Here is a 24,004-nt window from a genome sequence, read left to right as displayed (position 1 = left end):
GTTTATGTAATCTTTGCTTCTAATAAGATCTTTTTTTGTATGTATGCTGCTATTTTAATAAAAATATGTGTGTTGTGGTCAGAGCCTGGGAATTCTTTTCCTTGCTTCCCATGGAAGAGATGTCCGTCCCACCTGCTCTGTGCCTTTGTCCTTTTTCTTTTCTTTTCTTTTCTTTTTTTTGTGGCAGAAATCCAACTGAGGAGTGCCGGTTGTATAGAAAGCATCCACTCAGTGTTAATGAGTAAAAGTAAGAACAATCTCAGTTCAAAAGGGGTGACTAGTCACTTTAAGTCTTATCAAATGGTGGCTGATACAGTATATTTATAGTAGGAACTTTTCCATGGACATGGGTCCTTTTAATTTCTAACCGTGGCTACCTGTTTGCAAATCATGCCATTGGATATGAGGAGAAGGGTGAATAAAGAGGAATGGTTCAGAACTAAACATTTTCCTCTTAGAAAACCAACTCAAAATAGAATTCCCTCCTGATGGCTGGGTCAGAGAGGCCACACCATATACAGTGCTCTGGAAATATATTTGTTGCTGTGGGCCTGCTAATCGTTTCGTCTGACTTTGTCCAATGAACTAAAGTACTTGTTTTCTTACGTTTCAATTTATACTTCACATCTATCTTTTCTGGCTTTTAAAAATAACTGTTAGTACAATTTTTCTAAAAGTATGAATAATCCTAATAATAGACCAATGGAATACAGAAAAAAAAATATCCCAACTACTTGCCCAGGAGGAGGATTGGTCCAAGTTAACATTCTGCATGACAAAGAGATAACAAATGTCTGCAGTACTAAGAAGTAGACTTTAACTCAATCTGACCTAACTTTACAAAGCATGTGAGAGAGATGGCTTTGTCAGGACCTCAAGCATACCAAGTGTCTGTAAATGGGTATGACTAAGGGTAGATTTTCAGAAATATATCATCCAAATGTTTTTTTGTCCACATACCTGGAAATGATGAAAACAAACATCTACCAGAAACACTGATTAAAAAAGGGTTTTAAACCTACGAAAGCTCTTGGTGGTGCAAAGCTACCACCTGAGACAAATAGTTGTCCTCTACCTCAGTTATGTCACTATGTGTACCCTCTCGGGCAAACAGTTACTCTTCCTGATCCTGAAGATGAAGAACATAAATCGGAATCATTAAGATCTGTTTTCTCTCACTGGTATGAACACCTTGTCCCTTGACTTATTTTTTTCTTTCAAGTCTACAGCACATTTTGTGCTTGAATTATTCTCTCCAGTGGCCTCCTGTAACTTGTAACTTAGCTTTGGTGTTCTCCAACCAGGCTTTTCAGGGAAGACCTGAAAAGAGTCTGAAGAGGGTTGAGACCATCATACTGAGATTGTGAGCTATTTATGCCTCCAGCCAAAGGCCACATGCCCACTTCTTGCCTCCTTGTCATTCCCAGTCCTGGAGACACTGGAGTTTGCCCTGACACAGAGGATGAGCTTGATCCTGGAGGTCCAACAGTACCAAGTCTAGGGCCAGAGAAGAGCAAGTCTTAAATTCAGAGTAACCGTAGATCCTTAATTCCCTGCTCTACTTTTTTCCCAGTGATTCCTGATTCCTCTAGCCAATCCACCACTTGTTTTCTGCACAGTGCTTCATTTATTCATCCAAAGTGTTTTGAATGCCAGTTCTGTACCCAGCTCTATTTTTGTGCCAGGACTGCAGTAGTGAGAAGCATACCCATAACCTTGAAGAATGTTCAACATAGTGAGAAGAATAAATACTTAGTCCCGCCCTACAGGGAAGGGGCTTACAGGCAGATGTTGGGGAACTATGACCTCTGTGGCCAATGGTGTGGAACAGCCGAGGGAAAATATGTGAGGAGCCATGTTTGCCTGGGAGATTAAGTTCCCTCCGCGTCTGTTCCACGGTATAGAACGCTTCTATACAATCCTTTTGTTTATTTATTTTTCCATAGGGCTATTCCTAAGTTCTGAGATCCTAGATATGTTTAACTTTCAGCCCAACATTGTATAGTTTTGCTGTTTAATCTATTTTCAAGCCTTCCCCAGTAATAGCCTTCAAACAAAGGGGCGTCCAATTTTGAAGGATCTTCTTTACTATCGTAGCCACCAAGGAGCCTTTCCTGTTGTCCATGTTAATTCTTCCCCTTGGAAACTCACATAGCACTTTGTTCCCCTTTCATGGCAAATTTTCTTATTCAAAATTGTAAAATAGTTGTTTGTGTGCTATTGCTTTTTTAAATCTTTGCTTATTATTGAGAGAGGGGAAGGTGGGAGGGGCAGAGGTGGGGGAGGGGGGACAGAGGATCTGAAACAGGCTCTGTGCTGACAGCAGAGAGCCCAACGTGGGGCTCGAACTCATGAACTGCGAGATCATGCCCTGAACCAAAGTTGGACACTTAATGGACTGAGACAACCAGGAGCCTTGTATGCTATTCTCAATTTGATGCTTTTGAGAATGTAATAAAATTAATTAAAAATCCCATGAGCAGAACAGCCCTCTGAAGCTATTTCCCTCTGCCAATCCATACCACATTGCCCTTTCCTTTCTAGAAAAAAGGCTAAAACCAGCCCAGCCTTCAGGACCAATCTTGGTAAACCACAGGACCGAGTTCTCTGTGCACTCAACACAGTTGTCAGGTGTCAAACTGGGATTCATTCTGAAGTTGGCTGATGGGTGGGATTTTTGGATTTGATCCCCCAACTCCAGCAGAGTCACAGGATGGAGAAATGGGAGGGACCTAAGAAAGTTGGAGATCAACACATTTATTAGAGCTAGGGGAAATGCATAAGGGTTAAGTATACTGTAACATCAGCATAGTTCGTTCACAGGCCAAGGCGTGGTTGAGGGTTAGGCCTTTCCTATACAGCTTTGATAGTGCCTCAGACATTGGTGGTACCGGTAGGTGGCTGTGGAAGCTTTTGCTTCTCCTCTGTGATATCCATGAACATTTCTTCTCTCTCTCTCCATACTCCTCACATACGGACAACTGACATTTTCTGCATCCTATGTTATTTGCTATGCAAATCTCTCTAGCCGAAGCCTCTTCCTATCTCAGTAAGATTCCTTACCCTAATATTACCCCCAGTAGAAATGCTAACCCCACCACTGGCCTCAGAAATTCAACCAAAAAGCTGTGCATGCATTTGTCGGTATCACCTCTGGCCTGAGTCTGGACATTGATAGGGTCTCCCAAGCAGTGTATTATAGGAATCAACCCTAGATTAGTTCTGTGGTCTTTCAAAACCTTCAGATTCATCTTTGTCTTAGAAATATAATCACTTAATCTCTAAAATGGGATCTATAATATTACTATCTCCTTTGTATGGGTATTGTGATAATTAAAGAATGAGTGTAAAATGCTTAGCACAGTGACTAGCCCATACTAAATACTGAATGTGTGTAGGCTGTGATCATGATGACCGTTATGATGCCATGGACCTATTTGTTTTCAGCCAGGTATTACCAGTAACCTCCAGTTACACTAAATCTGTCTCATGTCCCTCTCGATAGTATACTTGACTATGTTTCATATTCCTCAAACTAAAATATCCCTATCTTATGCCCAGGGAGTGCCAAGGCATTTCTGAACTAACTAAAGGTAAGTTACTTGTTCTACAAGAGAGAAGAGCTCTTAACAGTGGTCTTAGGTTGGCTCTTAATCCATTCAGGTTGGACCATCAATTCTATATGAGAGACGGGAACATTACCACGTTCTAGCCTGTCCTGAGCAAACTACAAAGTTAATTCCTTTTGAGTAATATATACACAGCCCACCCCACTTTTCTGAGATCTTTAAAAATTTAATTTTTACATTTGTAAGGTTGATATCCAGAGAGGGTATTTGTGGTGTTATCAGCTGAAGATTTTGGTATTAACCTTACTGAGCAAGGATGTAGCTTTTTTGTGTTAGCATGTAGAAAGTGATGAAGTCAGTGGCAAAGGTTGGGGGGAAGGGAAAGGGTGGCATTACATTTCAACAAACGTTTGGAAATCTTTGGAACTTGAGGCTGTACAAATAGAATCAACCAAAAATGGAAGAGTTGTGGCTATTTTTTTTTTTTTAATTTTTTTTTTTTTAAATTTTTTTTTTCAACGTTTATTTATTTTTGGGACAGAGAGAGACAGAGCATGAACGGGGGAGGGGCAGAGAGAGAGGGAGACACAGAATCGGAAACAGGCTCCAGGCTCTGAGCCATCAGCCCAGAGCCCGATGCGGGGCTCGAACTCACGGACCGCGAGATCGTGACCTGGTTGAAGTCGGACACTCAACCGACTGCGCCACCCAGGCGCCCCTTTTAATTTTTTTTCAACGTTTTTTATTTATTTTTGGGACAGAGAGAGACAGAGCATGAACGGGGGAGGGGCAGAGAGAGAGGGAGACACAGAATCGGAAACAGGCTCCAGGCTCCGAGCCATCAGCCCAGGGCCTGACGCGGGGCTCGAACTCACGGACCGCGAGATCGTGACCTGGCTGAAGTCGGACGCTTAACCGACTGCGCCACCCAGGCGCCCCGAGTTGTGGCTATTTTTGATGGATATTCCAGCAGTGACATATTATGTTCTTTTGCATTTTTGTTTATTCAGCTTGACGGAGGATATAAAAAGGTGCTTTGGATTAAGCTCTTTCATGTCTTACATTGATATAGTACCTTTCACCCCAAAGGGTTTAATAAACTATGTTTAAACGGCTTTATAAATCTTACACAAAATTGGCCTTTTCTTCACCAGAAATAGTAGAAGGCCATCTGTGGTAGACATCTGCCCCCCTGAAGGAGGTGAGGAATTCAGGCCAAGCTCACCAGGGTAGATTCAGCTGGTGCAGGAGTATACTAAAATACTAACTATTGGGCAAATACTGGCTTGGCTTATGAGTTTGGGGGAAGAAGTCCACTGAGATCGTTAATTAATATATTGTTTAATTAATTCATTAATCTACTACTTAGACAGTTGGTGTTGAGTTGCCTTGTTCTTGCTAGTATGTAGGGGGGGGTTCATGAAGTTTTGACATTATCTGTATTAAACCATTAACTCATTTCTATCAGCTTGATTAAAATGTAACAGTAAATAAATACTTTACCAGTTTTCATTCCCACAAACAGTGCATGAGGGGTCCTTTTTGTTTACATCCTCACCAACACTTGTGTTTTTTATTTTAGTCATTCTGACAGGTGAGAGGTAATCTCTCATTGTGGTTTTGATTTCCATTTCCCTGATGATAAGTGACACTGAGGATCTTTTCATGTGTCTCTTGGCCCTCCGCATGTCTTGTTGGGAGAAATGTCAGTTCATGTGTTCTGCCATTTTTTTAATTGGATTACTTGCTTTCTTGGTGTTGAGTTGTATAAATTCTCTCTATATTTTGAATACTAACCCTTTATCAGGTATGTCATTTGCAAATAATCTTCTTGCATTCAGTAAGTTGTCTTTTAGTTTTGTCTGTTTCCTTTATTGTGTAGAAGATTTTTATTTTGATGCACTCCCAATAGTTTATTTTTGTTTTTGTTTTTCTTGCCTCAGGAGGCAAATCTAGAAAAATGTTGTTTTGGCTGATGTCAGAGAAGTCACTGCCTGTGCTCTCTTCTAGGATGTTAATGATTTCAGGTCTCACATTTAGGTCTTTAATCCATTTTGGGTTTGTTTTTGTGTGTGGTATAAGAAAGCGGTCCAGTTTTATTCTTTTGCATGTAGCTGTCCACTTTTTCCAAAAGCATTTGTTGAAGAGGCTGTCATTTTTCCATTGCATGTTCTTGTCTCCTCTATTGGAGATAATTGACCATATAATTGTGGGTTTATTTCTGGGTTTTCTACTCTGTTCCATTGATCTTTGTGTCTATTTTTGTACCAGTACCATACTGTTTTGGTTACTACACCTTTATATTATATCTCAAAATCTGGGATTGGGATACCTCCAGTTTTGTTCTTCTTTTTCAAGATTGCTTTGGCCATTCAGGGTCTTTTGTGATTCCATACAAATTTTAGGATTATTCGTTCCAGTTCCATGAAAAATGCTGTTAGTATTTTGATAGGGATTGTATTAAATTTATAGATTGTTAGGGTACTATAGGCATTTTAATAATATTCTCCTAATTCATGAGCATGGAGAATCTTTCCATTTGTTTGTGTCATCTTCAATTTCTTTTTTCACTGTCTTATAGTTTTCATAGTACAAGCCTTTCACATGCTCGATTAAATTTATTCCTAGGTGTCTTATTATTTTTGGTACAATTGTAAATGGGACTATTTTATTAATTTCTCTTTCTGTTACATCATTATTATTGTATAGAAATGCAATGGATTTCTGTATATTGATTTTTGGAGATGATTTTAAATGATAAACATCACCTTGGTTATAGCCATTAGTGTTAAGTAAGTGGAAACTGTTACAGGATTTCATATTGGAGTCATATTATAGGTGTCATGCACTTATAATAATTTTATTAGCTCATTCTTGACAACTTAAAAAAACCAAACATAGCTAATTAGATGTAATAATGGAAGTAAAATTGTAATCCATAAATAATAATTTATTATTATGTTCTTGAGACTTTAAGTAGCATTTGATCTTTAATATTCAATATGACGTCTTTCTCTCTGTCTTTGTCTCTCTCTCTCACACACACCCCACTTGCATCCTTAATTGTTGCCATCCTGAATCAGGATTCAGAAGACCTCTAGATTAATCTTGATTTTTGTCAGAGATGAATTTGCTGGTCAGTCTCTCTTAATCTCAGTTTCTTAGTTTATGTTACTTTCTATGGAATGCAGTAGTGGGAGAAGTCCATATATAATAATATTGTTATATTAAATGTATGAATCTTCTGAGGAATATGTATGACTCTTGAAAATCTCACTTATCAAGTTAAAAATAACCAAATTGTTCTAGGTCCTACAAATTTTTTAAAGGTGTGAACTTTACAACTTTGTTAACCTTTCCTTCTACTGTGTTATCACTTATTGCATTAAATCAGGGTGAATAAATTCATGAAGTTTTAAAGGATGCCCACTTCCAGTTGAGAACTTGAAAATTCTTACTCATTTGGTACGTATCTGTGCTATGTTCAGCTGAATTGAAGAAGATACCAAATTCAATGTTATATTATAAGCATCGTAAAATGCTTTGTGAATATCCATATCTTGGAAGGACAAGAGTAACACCTACCTTGAATAGATAGGTTGAAACTGTATTATTTCTTAGTTAATACTTCAAGCTCTTATGTATCCAAATTTCTGTAAATAACTGGATTGTATTTGGGACATTCCATATTTATATAATTTGTAATGATGACTTTCCTTCCATTTGTATTGTTTTTCAGCAAGTAGGAACATGACTAAGCTCTGAAGTTTGGAAGTTCATATTTTAAATCAATAGATTAGAGTAGTATTTATGAAGAAGTAAAAAAGCTAAGTATCATAGTCTGGGGGAAAAATCCATGTGTACTGTTTCATTGTATTGTGACAGGTATAATTTCAGACGACAGGTATGTTTATCTTGTTGTTCCCAAAGGTACAACAATCTCATGCCTTGTTCATACTGCTTAGGAACAATCAACTCCACTTTCTTTGTAGCCTATTATGTTTTTCAGAAAACTGCTTGGGTAAGGAACTCCCCCACATTAAATTGCTATGCGCTAGGAAATGGATTATGGCTGTGCACTAGGAAACAATTGATCCTGTAGGCTGGATTTCATGGGAAAATAAAAACCAAAAAGAAAACACATTTTGATAAAGCTGACTGGGCTGATACAGTTCCTCAATCAGCTGCCTGCATGATGGTTTTTGCTGGGTGCCATACATTGTGAACGGTTGGATTACAAATAAACTTGGCATTTGACTCTATATCCATCTTATTAGGAATACCTGTGCTTATGACAAGAAGGAGAGTTCAAATAGTTCAACTAAACGTTTTAGTGAGTCCTTATTTAGAGAGTCCTCTACTACGTACTGTGTAGAAAACAAAGATAGAAAACAGACCCTGCTTGTACTGTCTTACCTAACTTCTATTCTGCATTGTAGTAAAACATAGCTCGTTTAAGTAGATTATTATTTTTTTCCCCTGGAGGCAAAGGACTATGTCATGATTGTTTTCATTTCTCTCCTCACCCAAGTACCATGCCTTGTATGCAGGAGGTTCAATACATTCCTGGAACATAAGACACTTAGGAGACTAAATATTAGAACTAAAGAATATATTTTCCCTTGGTTTTTAGATTTATAAAAAGGAAAACAATGATAAGACGCTTAATATGTCAAATTAATAGAACTGTAGAATGGTTTCCCAGCACCTAGAGAGAAAGTCCAAATATATTTGGCACTCAAGATCCTTGATAATTTGTCATTGCCTACATCACTAGTGTCAATTCTATGACCTCCTCCTCTGTATTCCATTTTAAGCCATTTTGAATTATGCTTGGATGATCATACTTCCTGATTGGCTCAGAATGGACATGGTTTATACCTATTGTTGTGAAATAATTATTAGTAACTCCACTTTTCACTTTTATAAGTGTATTGGTTCAATCAAGCGTGTAGTTACCTTAATTTTTTTTAAGTTGATTTATTTATTTCGAGAGAGGGAGATCTCATGAACTGTGAGATCATGACCTGAGCTGAAATCAAGAGTCGGCCGCTTAATTGACTAAGCCACCCAGGTGCCCTGGGCACCTTAATTTATATAGTTATTTAATGGGTGTGTGCTCCATGCTTCTTCATAGTTTCAAAAGTTATTTTTAGAGATTCTGTCTGCCCATGGGTGACACATATTTGGGTACATGTTCACATTCAGCCTAGAAGGTGAGTTGGCTTGAAGTTTCTGGGAGCTTCAAGTTTCTTAAGAGCTGTTTAAAACCAGAGGAAGTCTGGTTGTTTTAGATATTCTCTAGAGCAATTCTGTTGATTCCATTGAAGGAGTTCCAACACTGTGCTTTTCTTTGCATAATTCTAGGAACACCTTGGATCTGACTTAGTTGTCAATTTAGGACTACAGTGACCCCTTCTTATACTGTTCCAGAAGGATCTAGAAGCATGGAAGAGACTTACCGTGCGCCCTATATGATGTGTGCTTAGTAGTTTGAGGATTCCTTTATTTACCATATTTGTTTAACATATCAGTGTTTCCAGAGTGATTCTAGTCTCTTCTGAGAGAGATAAGAATTTCAGACAGGAAGTATTGAGGGACCACAGGGTGTACATTTGGAGAATTAGTAACTTTGATAAATCTTAGGTTAGTTTCTGTCTGCTTCCTCAAAAAAAAAAAAAAAATGCTGACAGCCAATAGGAACAAATCCAGAACGTCTGCCTGGTTGAGTTACTTTGATTTATACGAATGTACGTGTGCACAGATTTACTGAACTGATCTCCATGGCATTGCCTTCATCCATGATTTTCTGTCTACTTGCCTCCCACCCCTGCCTTTGGTTTTCAGCTTTCCAGCTGGATAGTAAACATTTATTTTCTCATTTGGCTCAGGACATGCAACTTCTGTCACAGTTAATACAAGGCATTGGCATCTGTTAAAACTGCAATGTTGCTCTGAAAGCCTGTAGTTCAAATGACAGTTCCAAATCTTCTTTTCTCTTGCCTTTATTTTTAGTCATGAGAATATAGGAGGAGGAAAAGTTCACAGTTCTGAAAGTCCTAGGAAAATAATTTATTCTGCCTCTGTAGAACCAAGAGAATTGGAGGAGACGTTGGAAGGTCTCACAGGAGCCAAGGGCACCTGTAGCCGCTATAGCTGTCTACCCTGTGTCTCAAAATGGAAAGCGAAAAAGACTGTGAAAAAACATTGATAGGATAAATTGGCCTTATTGTGAAGTGAGAATGATCTTCAATGTTGAGATCACTTAGGAAAAATCATTAGGACTATTTTTATAAATCGTGACCCAAGGCATGTGTGACTATGTGTCTATGTGATCATAGTCTGTCCCCTGAAAAGTGTTTCTCAAAGCATTTTCCAGACTCAAAAAGAAGAATTAAATCTTTGAGTTAGATAAGGTGCTAAAAATAATAATAAAAATACATTAACCCTTTCTTCTTCAACCCCCTGTTATTTCTGTACCTAGAGGTTTATTGGCAGTTCTATTTACTCCTTCTCGGTAGAAAAAATTAAAACAAATATTCATAAAGAGGGAATATAATTAATCTGAGTGATAGAAGAATCTTGAGTAAAAACTAAATATTGAATAGATAGATAAAGGTTTAGGGGAAACGTGCTTGTTATTCATAAAATTATGAACTTCATATCAATCAAAACCCCAAATAACAAAATTAGTTGGGTCTTGCTTTTACAAGTGCTCTTTGGGGGATGAAAAAATTATTTCCAGAAATGTGGGCAGGGTTAGGGAACAAAGAATAATGTGGAGTCTAGCAATAGGAGGACACCATTACTACCCCCAAACCTAAAGGAACCAGGAAAGAAAGTGATGGTACTGGAATCCAAGAAGATCTATTACTGAGGCGAGAGCTTCTAACAAGAGCTGGAGAAGTCGTGGGACACAATCCCTGCTGGAACCACAGTGTTAAATTAGAGCTGGAGAGGCTATTTTGGTCAGTGTGGGCTTCTGTAGCAGAATACCAGAGAATGAGTGGCTTATAAATAACAGAAATTTAGGGGCGCCTGAGTGGCTCGGTCGGTTAAGCATCCGACTTCAGCTCAGGTCATCACCTCGCGGTTCGTGGGTTCGAGCCCTACATTGGACTCTGTGCTGACAGCTCAGAGCCTGGAGCCTGCTTCAGATTCTGTGTCTCCCTCCCTCTCTGCCCCTCCCCTGCCCACAATCTGTCTCTTGCTGTCTCTCAGAAATAAATAAATATAAAAAATAAAGTAACAGAAATTTATTTATGATAGTTTTTGAGCCTGAGAAATCTAAGATCAAGTGGCTGGTAGAGTCCGTCTCTGGTGAGACCCTACCTCCTGGTTCATAGAAAGCCACCTTCTTACTGTGTTGTCATGTAATGGAAGAGGCAAGGGAGCTATCAGAGGTCTCTTTTACGAGGTCACTAATCCATTCATGAAGCTTCCACCCTCATGACCTAATCACTTCCCCAAAGCCCCACTTTCAAATACTATCACAGTGGGGGATTAGAATTTCAACATATAAATTTGCCAGGGACAGAAACATTCAGTCTATAGTACAAGGGGAAGTACCCTGATTTGTTTTTTCTTTTTCTTTTTCTTTTTTTTCCTCCATTCTTAGATGTCCTGCTGTGTCTCTCCTTAACTGAATCCAATTAAAGGATAGAAGACAAGGGAATCCCATGTAATTGAATCCCTAGGGATCAATCCTCTGGGGGTACAGAGCAGAACCAAGAAAGTTGTTCTGTGAGTAAGGAAGGGGAAATAAGGTAGAGAATTCTAAGCATACATTTATACAACGTTATGACTTAGGTATTACTTTAGTTCCCATTTCCCAGATGGAGAATTTGAGCCTAGGATCATTTAGATAATTTGCTCATGGTCGCACAGCCAGTGGAACTCAGACTATACTGCCTTGAATTTATGTTTCTTACTCAATAGCCAATGTTAAGTACTGTGATATGTTGTCATTCCAATATTTATATTTTTTCAGTTGATTGCCACTGTTAAGAATAAATATTTAAAGAAAATTTATGTATAAAATCAAAATTTATGTGATTAAACTAAACCTAAAGCAGAATATAAGAAAAATGGAAGCTAGATTTTGTATGGAGGTGGTATAGAGAAAGTCAGTAAATACTGCTTTCATCTTTTCCATTCTTTGCTTCCATTGCATGTTTTATATCTTACATTTCCAGCAAAAGCTTAGAATTCCTGTCACATCAATCCCAAATTAGCTTTTGCAGGCTAAGGGCCTTAGGCATGAATGTTTCTGCAAATTGGATAGAAAGAGCATTGCAATGGTCCAAAGGCTCCCAAGTCAGCTTGAATTTACAGCATAGCTTGGACAATAGCCTGAACTGCCAGTCTGGGAAGTGTGGGTGTGAGGGAAAGGATTTGAAACTGTCTCCTGTTTCATACTTGCAACATTAAACAGAAACATTAAGAAGGAAATGGCTTCAATATTTTATCATATATATATATTATCTCTTATACATTCTAAGCTGAAGAACTGTTTTTAACTGGGTAATGATGGACAAAACATAAATATCTATGGATAAGTAAATTGCGGTAAAGCCATATGAGGCACAGCTATGTAGCCATTAAATGAATAAAATATGTTTATATGGATATGAAACTGATAGATCTCAGATGTATCTTCAAGTGAGAAAAGATACAGATCTACAGAAAGGTACTGAAATAAGAAAGCATTTGCAGTATGCATGACAACAAGTGAACATATGACATACGGCATATCATGTAAATGAACTATAGCAAATGAAATTTTCTCAAATACAAGTGAGAAACAAACCTGCATTATCTTGATTATAAAATGTAAACTCTTAGATATATTGTTTCTTATGATATATTGTGTTCTACTTTTCCATAAAATGTAGGGGTAGTCCCACCACCATGTAAAATTACAAGTTTGGAATATTTTAACTCTTAATACAATGGGACATCATGACACGCCATAGTCCTGAGTTGAGTTCGTGTCGTTTATTTATCTATTTAATTTATTTATTTTATTTATTTCTTTAATTTTTTTCAATGTTTATTCCTTTTTTGAGAGAGAGAGAGACAGAGAGAGAGAGAGAGAGAGAGAGAGAGAGAGAGAGAGACAGCATGAGTGTGGGAGGGGCAGAGAGAGAGGGAGACACAGAAGCTGAAGCAGGCCCCAGGCTCTGAGCTGTCAGCACAGAGCCTGACACAGGGCTCGAACTCACAAATCGTGAGCTCCTGACCTGGCTGAAGTTGGATGGTTAACCACCTGAGCCACCCAGGTGCCCCAAGTTCATGTCGTTTAGATTTTCTTTTCAATAATAATTGTCGGACAGTAGAGGCCTAAAAGGATAACAGAGCCAATGAACATCACTAAGTATTGAGCAAGCAGTTCGTTAGTGCCTAAAGAGACAAAACAGAAGAAGGAGGGGTCATCCAATGGGCAGCTTTTCTGTAATGTGTTATTTAGTAAAGGGTTTATAAAAGAAAGGAAATAGGGAATGTATTATCAGACACAGGAGAGCAAATGAGAGGGTGTAAACGGATCATTAATGTTTTAAAGGAAGGAAATATCATGTTTACTAAGAAAAAAACCCCACTTTTGAAAAGATGACATACAAGAAATGTGACATGAAAGATGGAGGAGTCAGTTGTCAATAGAGAAAGTCCTTCCAGCCAGAAGGACTGGTATGAGCAAAAACCTAGTTTTGGGAGGCAGCAGCTAATGCGGGCTACTTTTAGGAATCCTGTCAGGAGATTAGTAAGAAATGAGAACTGTTGGTTTTTGGTTAAGGTGGTTAAGGGCAGACAGAAAGTAGTGGGAGAACATAGAGGGTGGATGCCAAATCGAGAAAATGGAAAAGGAAACACGGACTCTCTAGGCCCTTTGGATGTAGCAGGAGGGGTACAGGTTGAGGTAATCGCTTCCTTGGTAGTTCATTTCCTGGAAATAAATTCAGTCTTGAAAGACCCATGAAATCTGCAAGTTAATTTTACAAAATGTGTAAAGAGGCTGTATGTAACCTCCCAGTCCTTACCCCTTTTAGTATTATATAGATATTTACATCAAACAAGTGGGTATCTCATGTCATATGTTCATTTGGATAAAAAAAAGCAAGACACCTCAATGCGCTATCTACAAGAACACACTTTAAATACAACAAATATGTTTTAAAAAATATTGAGAAAGGTATCACACAAACACTAACCAAAAGAAAGCTGAAGTAGCTATATTAATTTCAAAGTAGACTTAAGCACCAGGAATGTTGTCAAGTTATGATACAAAGGGACACCACATAATGTTGAAGTGTCAGTTCTCCAAGAACATAAAACAATCCTAAGTGTTTGTTCATCAACAGGGCTTCAAATACATGAAGCAAAACCAGATGGTTCTGGAAGTAGAAATGGACAAATCCGCAATGACAGTTTTAGACTCCAGACTCCTCAGTGACGGACAGAACAAGGAAGCAGAAAATAAGTATGCATATAGATGGCCTGAATAATACTACCAGCTGTCAATCGAATTGATGTTTACAGAACAACCCAGTGAACCACAGTATACATATTCTTTTCAGGTGCACATGAAACACTCACCATGATAGACCATATTATGAATGGTATAAAACTACTATTAATGAATTCATCACTTAGACCTTTCTGCAGGATCAGATTGCTTCTAGGAATCTTACGGACATGCCTGGTAGACACTTTGAACTGTATAAAAGTTTTTTTTAAGAATGTCAAAGGCAGGAGGAAGACTGAAAAAGTTATTCAATTGCAGGTGTGCACCATCTATTATGGAAAAGTTAGAATGACTCAGAGGCCAGAATACAAAGTGTTCGTCCCACTTTGTATCCCTACCAGCAGTGTATTCGAGTTCCAGTTTATTCACACCTTGGACCTTCTCCAGTATTTGGTATTGCCAGTCTTTGGGATTTGAAATATTCTACTGGTTTCCAGTGGTGTTTCATTGTAGTTTTAATCTGTATTTCCCTAGTGGGTATTGATATTGAAAGTTTTCCCATGTGCTTATATGCTATTTCATTTTTTTTTTTTTTTCTGGGTGAAGTTTCTGGCTAAAGTTTTCTGGGTAAATCTTTTGCTTTATTTTTTAAATGAGTGGGTTGTTTTTTTCTTATTTTTAAATTATAGAAGTTATCTGTAATCTAAACATACATCTTTTATCAGATACATATTTTTCAAATATTTTTCCAAAATATGCCCCATGTTTTCATTTTATTGTAATATAAGTGAAAATGAATGAATTAGAACAGTAGAAAAAAAGCACTAAAATTTAAACCAACGTTAGTGCTCTGACAAAGTTAATAAAATAAAAAATTCTGCAACTGTGACCCAAAAAAGTCTAAGTACAAAAATATATAAATGTTGGGATTTAGGGATCCCAAATGATTCAGATGATTTTTTAAAGTTATAAAACCCTAAGCAAAAGTTAAAACTCTGGTAAACAGATAGCTCAGATATCAGATGTTATCAATACTAGATTAAATAGAAATGTTTGAAAAGGACAGGAACTATAGTAGGAACATTCTATAAAATTATAACTTAGAAATGCTCTGGGATAGTTGCTAGATGCTTGTTTAAAACTGTCAGTGAAGAAATAATTCTCTTTTAGAGTCTTCTATGGAAGGAATAAGTAATATTCTTATGTATTTTATTATGTTACATACATTTTACTAATAATATCCAGGAAACTTAGCTCCTAAAATGATGAAATTGCCACTTTCGAAGAGAGATACAAATACCCAGTAAAAATAAGGCTATTCAAATGTTCTATGCAACAAAAATATAACGTGTACAAGTAGGGTTTTATTCTGGGAGTGCAAGGATAGTTTAATGTTAGGAGATCCATTTATATACACTACCATGCATTTAAAGATACTTACCAGACACCCAACTCTTATTTGATAAAATGCCATAGTGATAATTAATTAACGTTTTATTAAGTTACCAGATGTGACATACTACTTAAATCTCCATCATTAGAAGCATTCTCAGGAGAGTTACAGATAAGACAAGGATGTTTGTTACCAGCGAGTTATGCATAATACAATTACACAAAATATAAATTAAATGTTCATCAGAGAAGAGTGACAGTTAATATCCTTCAATATGTGCCTGCATATATTTATCTTTTTCCTTTTTTAAAGAAAATTTTTAAGTTTATTTATTTATTTTGAGAGAGATGGAGAGAGAGAACAAGTCGGGGAGGGGCAGAGAGAGGGAGAGACAGGGTCCTGAGCAGTCTCCATCCATGTCATTAGCACAGAGCCTGATGCAGGGCTCGAACTGACAAACTGTGAGATCATGGTCTGAGCCAAGATCAAGAGTCGGATGCTTAACCAACTGAGCCACCTCGGTGCGCCAATCCATATATTTTTCTGCCTGGAAAATTCACGGTCAACTGAAAGCAACTGAGAATTAATCCACACTAAAAGAAAGTTCAAATAGCAATAGAAAACAAGCAATAGTTTTTTCATATCAATAATAATCACAAGTTGGGGTACCTGGGTGATTCAGTGGGGTAAGCGACTGACTCTTGATTTCAGCTTAGGTCTTGATCTCATGGTTTGTGAGTTTGAGCGCTGCGTTGGGCTCTGGGCTGACAGTGTGGAGCCTGCTTGAGATTACCTTTCTCCTTGTCTCTCTACCCCTCTCCCTCTTGCGCTCACTCTCTCTCACTTTCAAAATAAATAAATAAATGTTTAAAAAAATTATCAGAATTTATACTTAAAAATATTCATAATATATATTTAAAAATTTGTGAGTATATTATAAATAAATGAATCATGTCTAAAAATAAAATTATAATTCCTATTAAGATTTTTTAGAAGATGCACTTTTATAAAAATACAAGTTTTCCTCATTCTCAAAAATATAACAGAAAGTATGGATTATTTGATTATTTAGAACAAGTGGGGAAAGTGGTACCTAAATATTTATTCAGTAATGTTTGTAAAATATTTTTGGATTTACTTGGAACATAGTCTACATTCTTTACTTCGCAGGAACTTTCTGTTATGTAACTGGTATTCTTATGGTACCAACCCGGTCTCTGAAGGCCAATTAATTTTTAAGTCCTAGTTAGTGGAATTACATATAATTATTTGTATATGTATTATATTACATAGAGGCAGCCCTCACTTGGCACGATCTGACATGCATAAATTCTGTTACCATGGTTTACTTAAAATATGCTAGTTCCCCACCTGCACAGTTCTGATTTCAGTTACCAAAGGATATTAAATGTAAATAATTTCATACGGTACAAACTTTGCTATTAGCTCTTCAGTCCACAGATTAACAGACCACTATATAAATGATCATTGACCAATGGCGTCCCTTCTTTCAAAGTTTACAGATAATTGGTCAATGCACATCTCTTCACAAAGAAAGTCGTTTTTAGGTGCGTTCATTCCTCTCTCCCAGTGAGTGATAAACCCATATGACATTTTACAAAAGTGAATAACCAAAGAGGAATTTGGTCAATAAAATCAAAGTGTAGCCTAGAGATGAAAAGTATTAATGGGGGAAGAATAATTAGAAAGTGGCTGTAATGAAAAAGGGTATGAGTGTCGCAAAGAAGGTGATGATGGCACAACTTTCACATTAGAAGGATTCTTGGAGGTAGTTCACAACATTGGAAGTGCAAAGGAAAAAATGTTGGAAGCTAATCCAAACTTAGAAAGGGTAAGGACTATTGACCACAGTGTAGAAAAGATACTCAGAATTGTACGTTATACAAGAAGACAAGCACTTTTCAAACTGTTCTTGATGCGATTGTTTTTAACAAAGAAATAAAAGATTCCAATTCTTAATGCTTCTGATATTTTATATTGCAGTGTACTTCGTGAATACGTTTTACTATTTTTTCATTTTCTTATACAATTATAACCAAGAATAAGGGAGTTTTTATATTTTGACAAAAAGTTTTAAAGCTAACAATTATAATTTTACTCATATATTATTATTTTCTCAGATTCGCCTTCTACATATTTACGGCCCTGCACTATCATGCAAAGCTAAGACTGACAGTATATATGTTGTAATATATATTATGTATTATATATTATATATGAACATTAATATGATGTCATAGTTTAGAGACGTTCTGATTACAAAAATAAAAACAATGAAACAAGTATTCATTACCAAATATTTAGGAACATTATTTCAAAAAATTTCACATAATACATTAGAAAGTGAGCAAAAAATTAGAAAAAAATTTTCAGATCACATGCTGGGGTTAATATTACGAGTATAAAATGAACAGTTAGAAATCAATGAGATACATAGAGCAGCTGAGTAGAAAAATAAGCTAAAGCACATGAGTAGGTACTCCTAAAAGACAAAAAAATTAATGGTCAGTAAGCTTATGGAAATATGTTCAGTTATCAAGGACACATACTAAACCAGTGATGAAATTGTGCTATGTAGCAGTATTTATCATATCTGGATATGCATCAGAATCATCTATGGAAATCACCTATGAAATATAATTCAGGCCACAGCTTCAGAGGTACTGAATAGAATAGTAATATTAAGACCCTGCCTGAAAAGCAAGAGGTTTTCTTACATATTTTACTTTCGAGGAAATCCTCTCAGAGTAAGAGACATGCCAATATCATGTGGCTGGCAAAGTGATCTGTAATTTAAATCTAGGTATATGGCCTAAAAGATTACTATTTTTACCATTTCAAGTGACCTTTATAGCTTTTGATTGAAAAGGGCCATGTCCTGGAATATTGTATTTTTGGTAATGGTTTTCTTCCATCAAAACTGTAGATGTCTCTAACTCTGAGACCCTCTTGTACTTATGATGTACATAGGATAAAGAGTTCAATATGGATGTAATTTTGCACAGCTAATCAGGTTCATGTAGCAGAGAGTTCCATGCTATTAAAAAAAAATGTAAAGCATTTCATAATAGGAATAAAAAGGCAGGATTAAGACTGAGAGTTAACTTCCAATATAAAGCATACGGATGAAAGAATGGTGGAGATTAGAAAGAAGAGTTTAATACCTGATTTCTGTACAAACCATCTAGAAATGTGTATCTTGCCATCACACTTTTTTTTTTTTAATTTTTTTTCCAACGTTTTTATTTATTTTTGGGACAGAGACAGACAGAGCATGAACGGGGGAGGGGCAGAGAGAGAGGGAGACACAGAATCGGAAACAGGCTCCAGGCTCCGAGCCATCAGCCCAGAGCCTGACGCGGGGCTCGAACTCCCGGACCGCGAGATCGTGACCTGGCTGAAGTCGGACGCTTAACCGACTGCGCCACCCAGGCGCCCCACCATCACACTTTTTAAGGAGATGGCATTAACAGAGCTCCGTGTGAAATTTGGAGGAGGACAGGGAAAAAATTACCATGACTTGCACAACAAGTCATACCATAAGGGTATTTTTCCCCTGGGTCATGTTTTAATCCCACTTTCTTGACCTTTTGCAATTTCATACAAAGCCAATAATCTGAGGCTTAACGACATACAGGTTGGCTAAAATTAGGAGCTATGTGTCTCCGGGGCGTGAAGATGGGAAATTACAAAATTTATGACGAATGTTTTTCTCTCTTGCAATGCAGTCTGCACAATTGGATCTAAAATAAGTGGCAGTAAACTTCCTTTGCTCTATAATTTTTCATAAGTTAAAAAAAATCTTACTCTGTTGATACCGTCAAAAAATTATCTCGGAGCACCTGGGTGGCTCAGTTGGTTAAGCGTCTGACTTCGGCTCAGGTCATGATCCCATGGTTCATGAGGTTAAGCCCTGCATCAGACTGTCTGCTGTCAGCACAGAACCCACTTCAGATCCTCGGTCCCCATCTCTCTTGGCCCCTCCCATCCTCAAAAATAAAAAAGAAATGTTAAAAAAAATGTCGCCGAGAAGTTGTGACAAATGGTTCCAGACTTAACTCTAGTAGTGAATGTTAGAACACAAAACGTGACAGAACAAAAACAAAGCCTACTACTTATTTGGAACTGGTGCATCAGTTTGAAAGATTTCAATTTAAGGCTTGGAATGTGCTTCGTCCTTGATTGGTCCAAACTCTTGACCAAGCACTGGGGAAATACTTATTATATTTATATATTTTTAAGTATGTTCCTCCACAGCCTAGAGTCTGTCTTGGATGTTGGATTTCAGGAAAAATTTTCTCCTCTATTCATTCTTATGCCTAATCAGATTTTTCTCTGCTTTTTTAATTCTCTAAAAAGACCGACATTTTTCTATTTTAAAAATCCACACCACCCCCAAAGTGATCAAGGCTCTAGAATTAACTACACAGAGTACAAAAAGTACCAGTGCACAGAGTTCTGTTAAAATATACCACTGTGATGTAGTCTGCAAAATACATATTGGAAGAGATGTTACATGTCCACAGGGAGTGGTTTCTTAAACAAATAAATTGCAATAAAAAAATAAAGTATTGATGGAAGAGGTATCCATGAATTAAGAGACATATTAACCAATTGTGATGTATGGACCTTATTTGGATTCCAGTTCAAACAAACTGTCAAGAAAAAAGAAACTCTTAGAGAATTGTGAACACTAATTGTATATTTTGAGGTGTTAAAGGGATATTGTTAAGTTGGGGTATTATGAGAATATTGTGATTATGTTAAAAGCACCTATGTTTTTGAGAGATACTTAATAAATGTTAAGGAAAAAGTATAGGGTGTCAATGAGTTCTGAGATTTGTATCAAAATATTCAAGAGAGTGTGAGTAAAAGGTAAAATGAAGCAAGGTAGATTGTAAGTTGATGGAAGTTGAGGCTGGATGATGGAGGAATGGGGATTCAGTGGATTGTTCTTACTATATTTATGTATATTTGAAAATTTACTGACCCCTAAAAGAATCAGCAGGAAATAATAGCAGCTATTTGATTTGTCTTTCACTAATTTTAAGCATTTGAGTTTTCTTTCTCAATCTGCTTGTTCTATTTTTAAATGTTTTAGAATAACTAAAAATGTGCTTAATTGTGACTGGGCAAATAATAGCCCTGTACCTCAGGGTACTCAGTTGTAAAACGAAGATATTAATAGGACTTTCTCAAAGTATTTCTGTGAATATTAAGTGATAGAGAACACATACGTTCTTGGAACAGTAAATGCAAGTATCACTTTTAACCTGGTATTTTTAAATTTTTTTTTAGTTTTTAAGGTTTTTGTTAATGTTTATTTACTTTTGAGAGAGAGAGAGAGGGAGAGAGAGAGAGAGACAGCACAAGCAGAGAGGGGCAGAAAGAGACAGAGAGACAGAATCCAAAGCAGGCTCCAGGCTCTGGGCTGTCAGCACAGAACCCAACGCGGGGTTCGAACCCATGAACCGTGAGATCATGACCTGAGTCCAAGCTGGATGCTCAGCCGACTGAGCCACCCAGGAGCCCCAATATGGTATTGTTTTAAATGGTTGGTTACCTGTTTAATCCTACCCATATAAGTACAGATATTCATCAATTATCGTTTGTTCTATGTGGCGTTTTCACTGGCAGATAAAATGAAATCAGGGTTATTTATTATAGTAAACAGATGCCTGAAAAGTGGCAGTAAAAAATACAGACATAAAAAGGGTATTAAGAGGAGGGAGATAGCTGCTCTCCGCTGCTCTTGAAAATGGAATGGTGATTTGCTCCAGTAGGTCCCACAGGTACAATTGTTAACCATCAGAAAAAATAACAGAAATAACAAAGAATTTTTGTCTGTGGCAATGAAACAGGAATTAAAAACAAAGGTAAAAATGAAAGAGTGGTCAAGATAGTTTCTGGAGTGACTTCCATGCATTGTGATTTTAAGATCTCATGCTGTTGATTTTCATAATGTGATGGTCCATGAATAGATAATGCTCATCATTTGAGAGCTGGGTGTGAAATTTGGTATGGGATTAGAGAGAGAGAGAATTATCACTCTATTACAGGGGTGAGGTGATAGACTTACAAAGGAAATCTGAGGCTGATTTAATAGCAAGGGATTTTGCTTGTGAGATATTAGTATTAAGATTAGTCTTAATATAAATAAGCAAATATATTAAAATATGGCAAAAGGAACACGAATAAAACGTCATTGGAAATGAAAAATCATTGAATTCGGGGAAAATATATAGTAGCCCAAAAGAGTATCTTCTGTGTTTATTGATAACTTGAAAGGTATAGGAATTATGATTGTAAAATTAAAAAAGTAATTTGTTGCTAACTGTAGTGAATTAGTGTTTTCCTTTTTTTTGGTGCATTTTGAAGCTATTTTCTCTTGAGAATTTTTATACTTATCTAGGAAAATTGTTGTGGCTTTTTAGAGAAACTTTTCAAGGCATTAGACCTTATATCACAGTTTATTTCTCTCCTGTTAAAAATAATCAAAAGTTTCCTGCACACTGATTTGCTCACTTCTGCCTCTCTTTTTTCTTTTCTATTTTCTCCTTCTCTTTCCCCTAAAATAATTGTTAAAGGACTTGTGTCAAGTCCTAGCTCACTTCTTTTAAAATGGTTTCAATGAGATGTAATTCACAGGTCATAAGTTCACAAATACATAGTCTACAATTCAGTTGTTCTTAGTGTACTTACAGAATTATGCAACCATCACCAGAATCTGATGTTGGTGCATTTTTATCGGTATAAAAAGAAACCCTGTAAATTTAATAAGTCACTGCCCATGCTGCCTATCCTTGCTCCCCATCCACCAGCCGTTAGCAAGCACTAACCTGCTTTTTGTGTCTATAGATCTATCTATTCTGGACATTTCCTAGAAATGGAAAAAACATATATGGTATGTGATATTTCTTTCCTTTTGCTTAGTCAGTTTCTTTCATTTTGCTTAATGCCTTCAAAGTTCATACATGTTGTAGCATGCATCAGTATTTCACTGTTTTTAGTTGTATAATATTCCATCGAATGGATATACCACATTTTATTTATCTATTCATCAGTCAGTGACCACTTAAGTTGTCTCTACTTTTTGGCTATTATGGATAATGGTGTTATAAATATTCATAAGCTTTTGTGTAGATGGATCTTTTATTTCATTACAGAGATATACCTAGGAATGGAATTGTTGGATCATGTGGTAACTTTATCTTTTCTAGAGATTTTAAATTGTTACTGTTTTTAAAATAGTCACAGAAATATCAACAGTTCTGTTGTTTCTTTGTGCAGAAGGCCCACAAAGCTCTTTACATTGCCATTCTAGAAGGCATCTCTCTCTGTTCTCATTTTGTCTCATTGCAACTATATCATCTGTATCTATGTTGATATTCATTTGGTCAATTATTCTACTATATTTTGTGGGGATTTTTTCTTAGTAATTGTTCTGCCTTGCTTTTTCATTGATACAGGGACCAGAATAGCCATTAAGGCTTACGACTTGTCTTATAGTAGAAACTTAATTGTAATGTGCAAATAAGATAACTACTGGTGTTGATATTTATGCTAAGCCTTTTTAATGATGCTTCATTTAATTCTATAACAGATTATGAAGTAGGAACTATGATCTTAATTTTATATGGAAGAAACTTAGCTGTGAGAGATTAAATAGCCTCCTAAGAGTGAAACCAGACCAACGGGTCTCCACAGTAGATAACCACTCTTCTCTGTTGCCTAAAAAAAAATGACCTGATTATAACCAAATAGAATGTTTTCTCTGGAATTGTTTAGTTCAACAGTTGGCAGCTAAACAGAGATATTCTCAAACTGAGGTACTCTGTACAGGATACTGGAAAACTTCATTTCCTGTGTGTGTGTGTGTGTGTGTGTGTGTGTGCACCATGATACTATTCCCACCACCCCCTCTCTTCTTTGTAGATCCACTGCTGTGTTACTAACCCCAAACATGAATTTTTGAATAGATAAAACATTTCAACAAATCAAATGCCTATCCAACACTCATACACACACACACACACACACACACACACACACACAGCACTATATATTCATAACACTATACACTATATAATATGATCTATATATATCATATATAGATCATATATATATATGATATATATATATCATATATATAGGAATCCAAGATCATATATATATATATATGATCTTGGATTCCTATATATATGATATATATATATCATATATATATATATATATCATATATATATATATATATATCATATATATATGATCTTGGATTCCTATATAAGGCTTATTCAATTTCCTGTGTTGGCAATTTAAAGAATCTGATTCTGTCCAACTTGGAAGAAAATATCTTTGCTACATTTTAAGACACAGGATCTTTTTATGAATTATTTACCTGAAAGGTTTAGATTTTCATAGCCATTTACTCAGTTCAAATACTTAATGCTCCTTTAAAACATCTTTTTTTTTTAATTAAAAAATATTTTTCAAGTACTTTTGGAGAGACAGAGAGTGAGTGCGAGTGAGGGAGTACAGTGGGAGAGGGAGGGACAGAAT

The sequence above is a fragment of the Puma concolor genome, chromosome A2 (genome assembly GCF_028749965.1).
Source record: "Puma concolor isolate L17-30 chromosome A2, mPumCon1.1.hap2, whole genome shotgun sequence".
Lineage (NCBI taxonomy): Eukaryota > Metazoa > Chordata > Mammalia > Carnivora > Felidae > Puma > Puma concolor.
Note: the sequence above shows the minus strand (reverse complement) of the source record.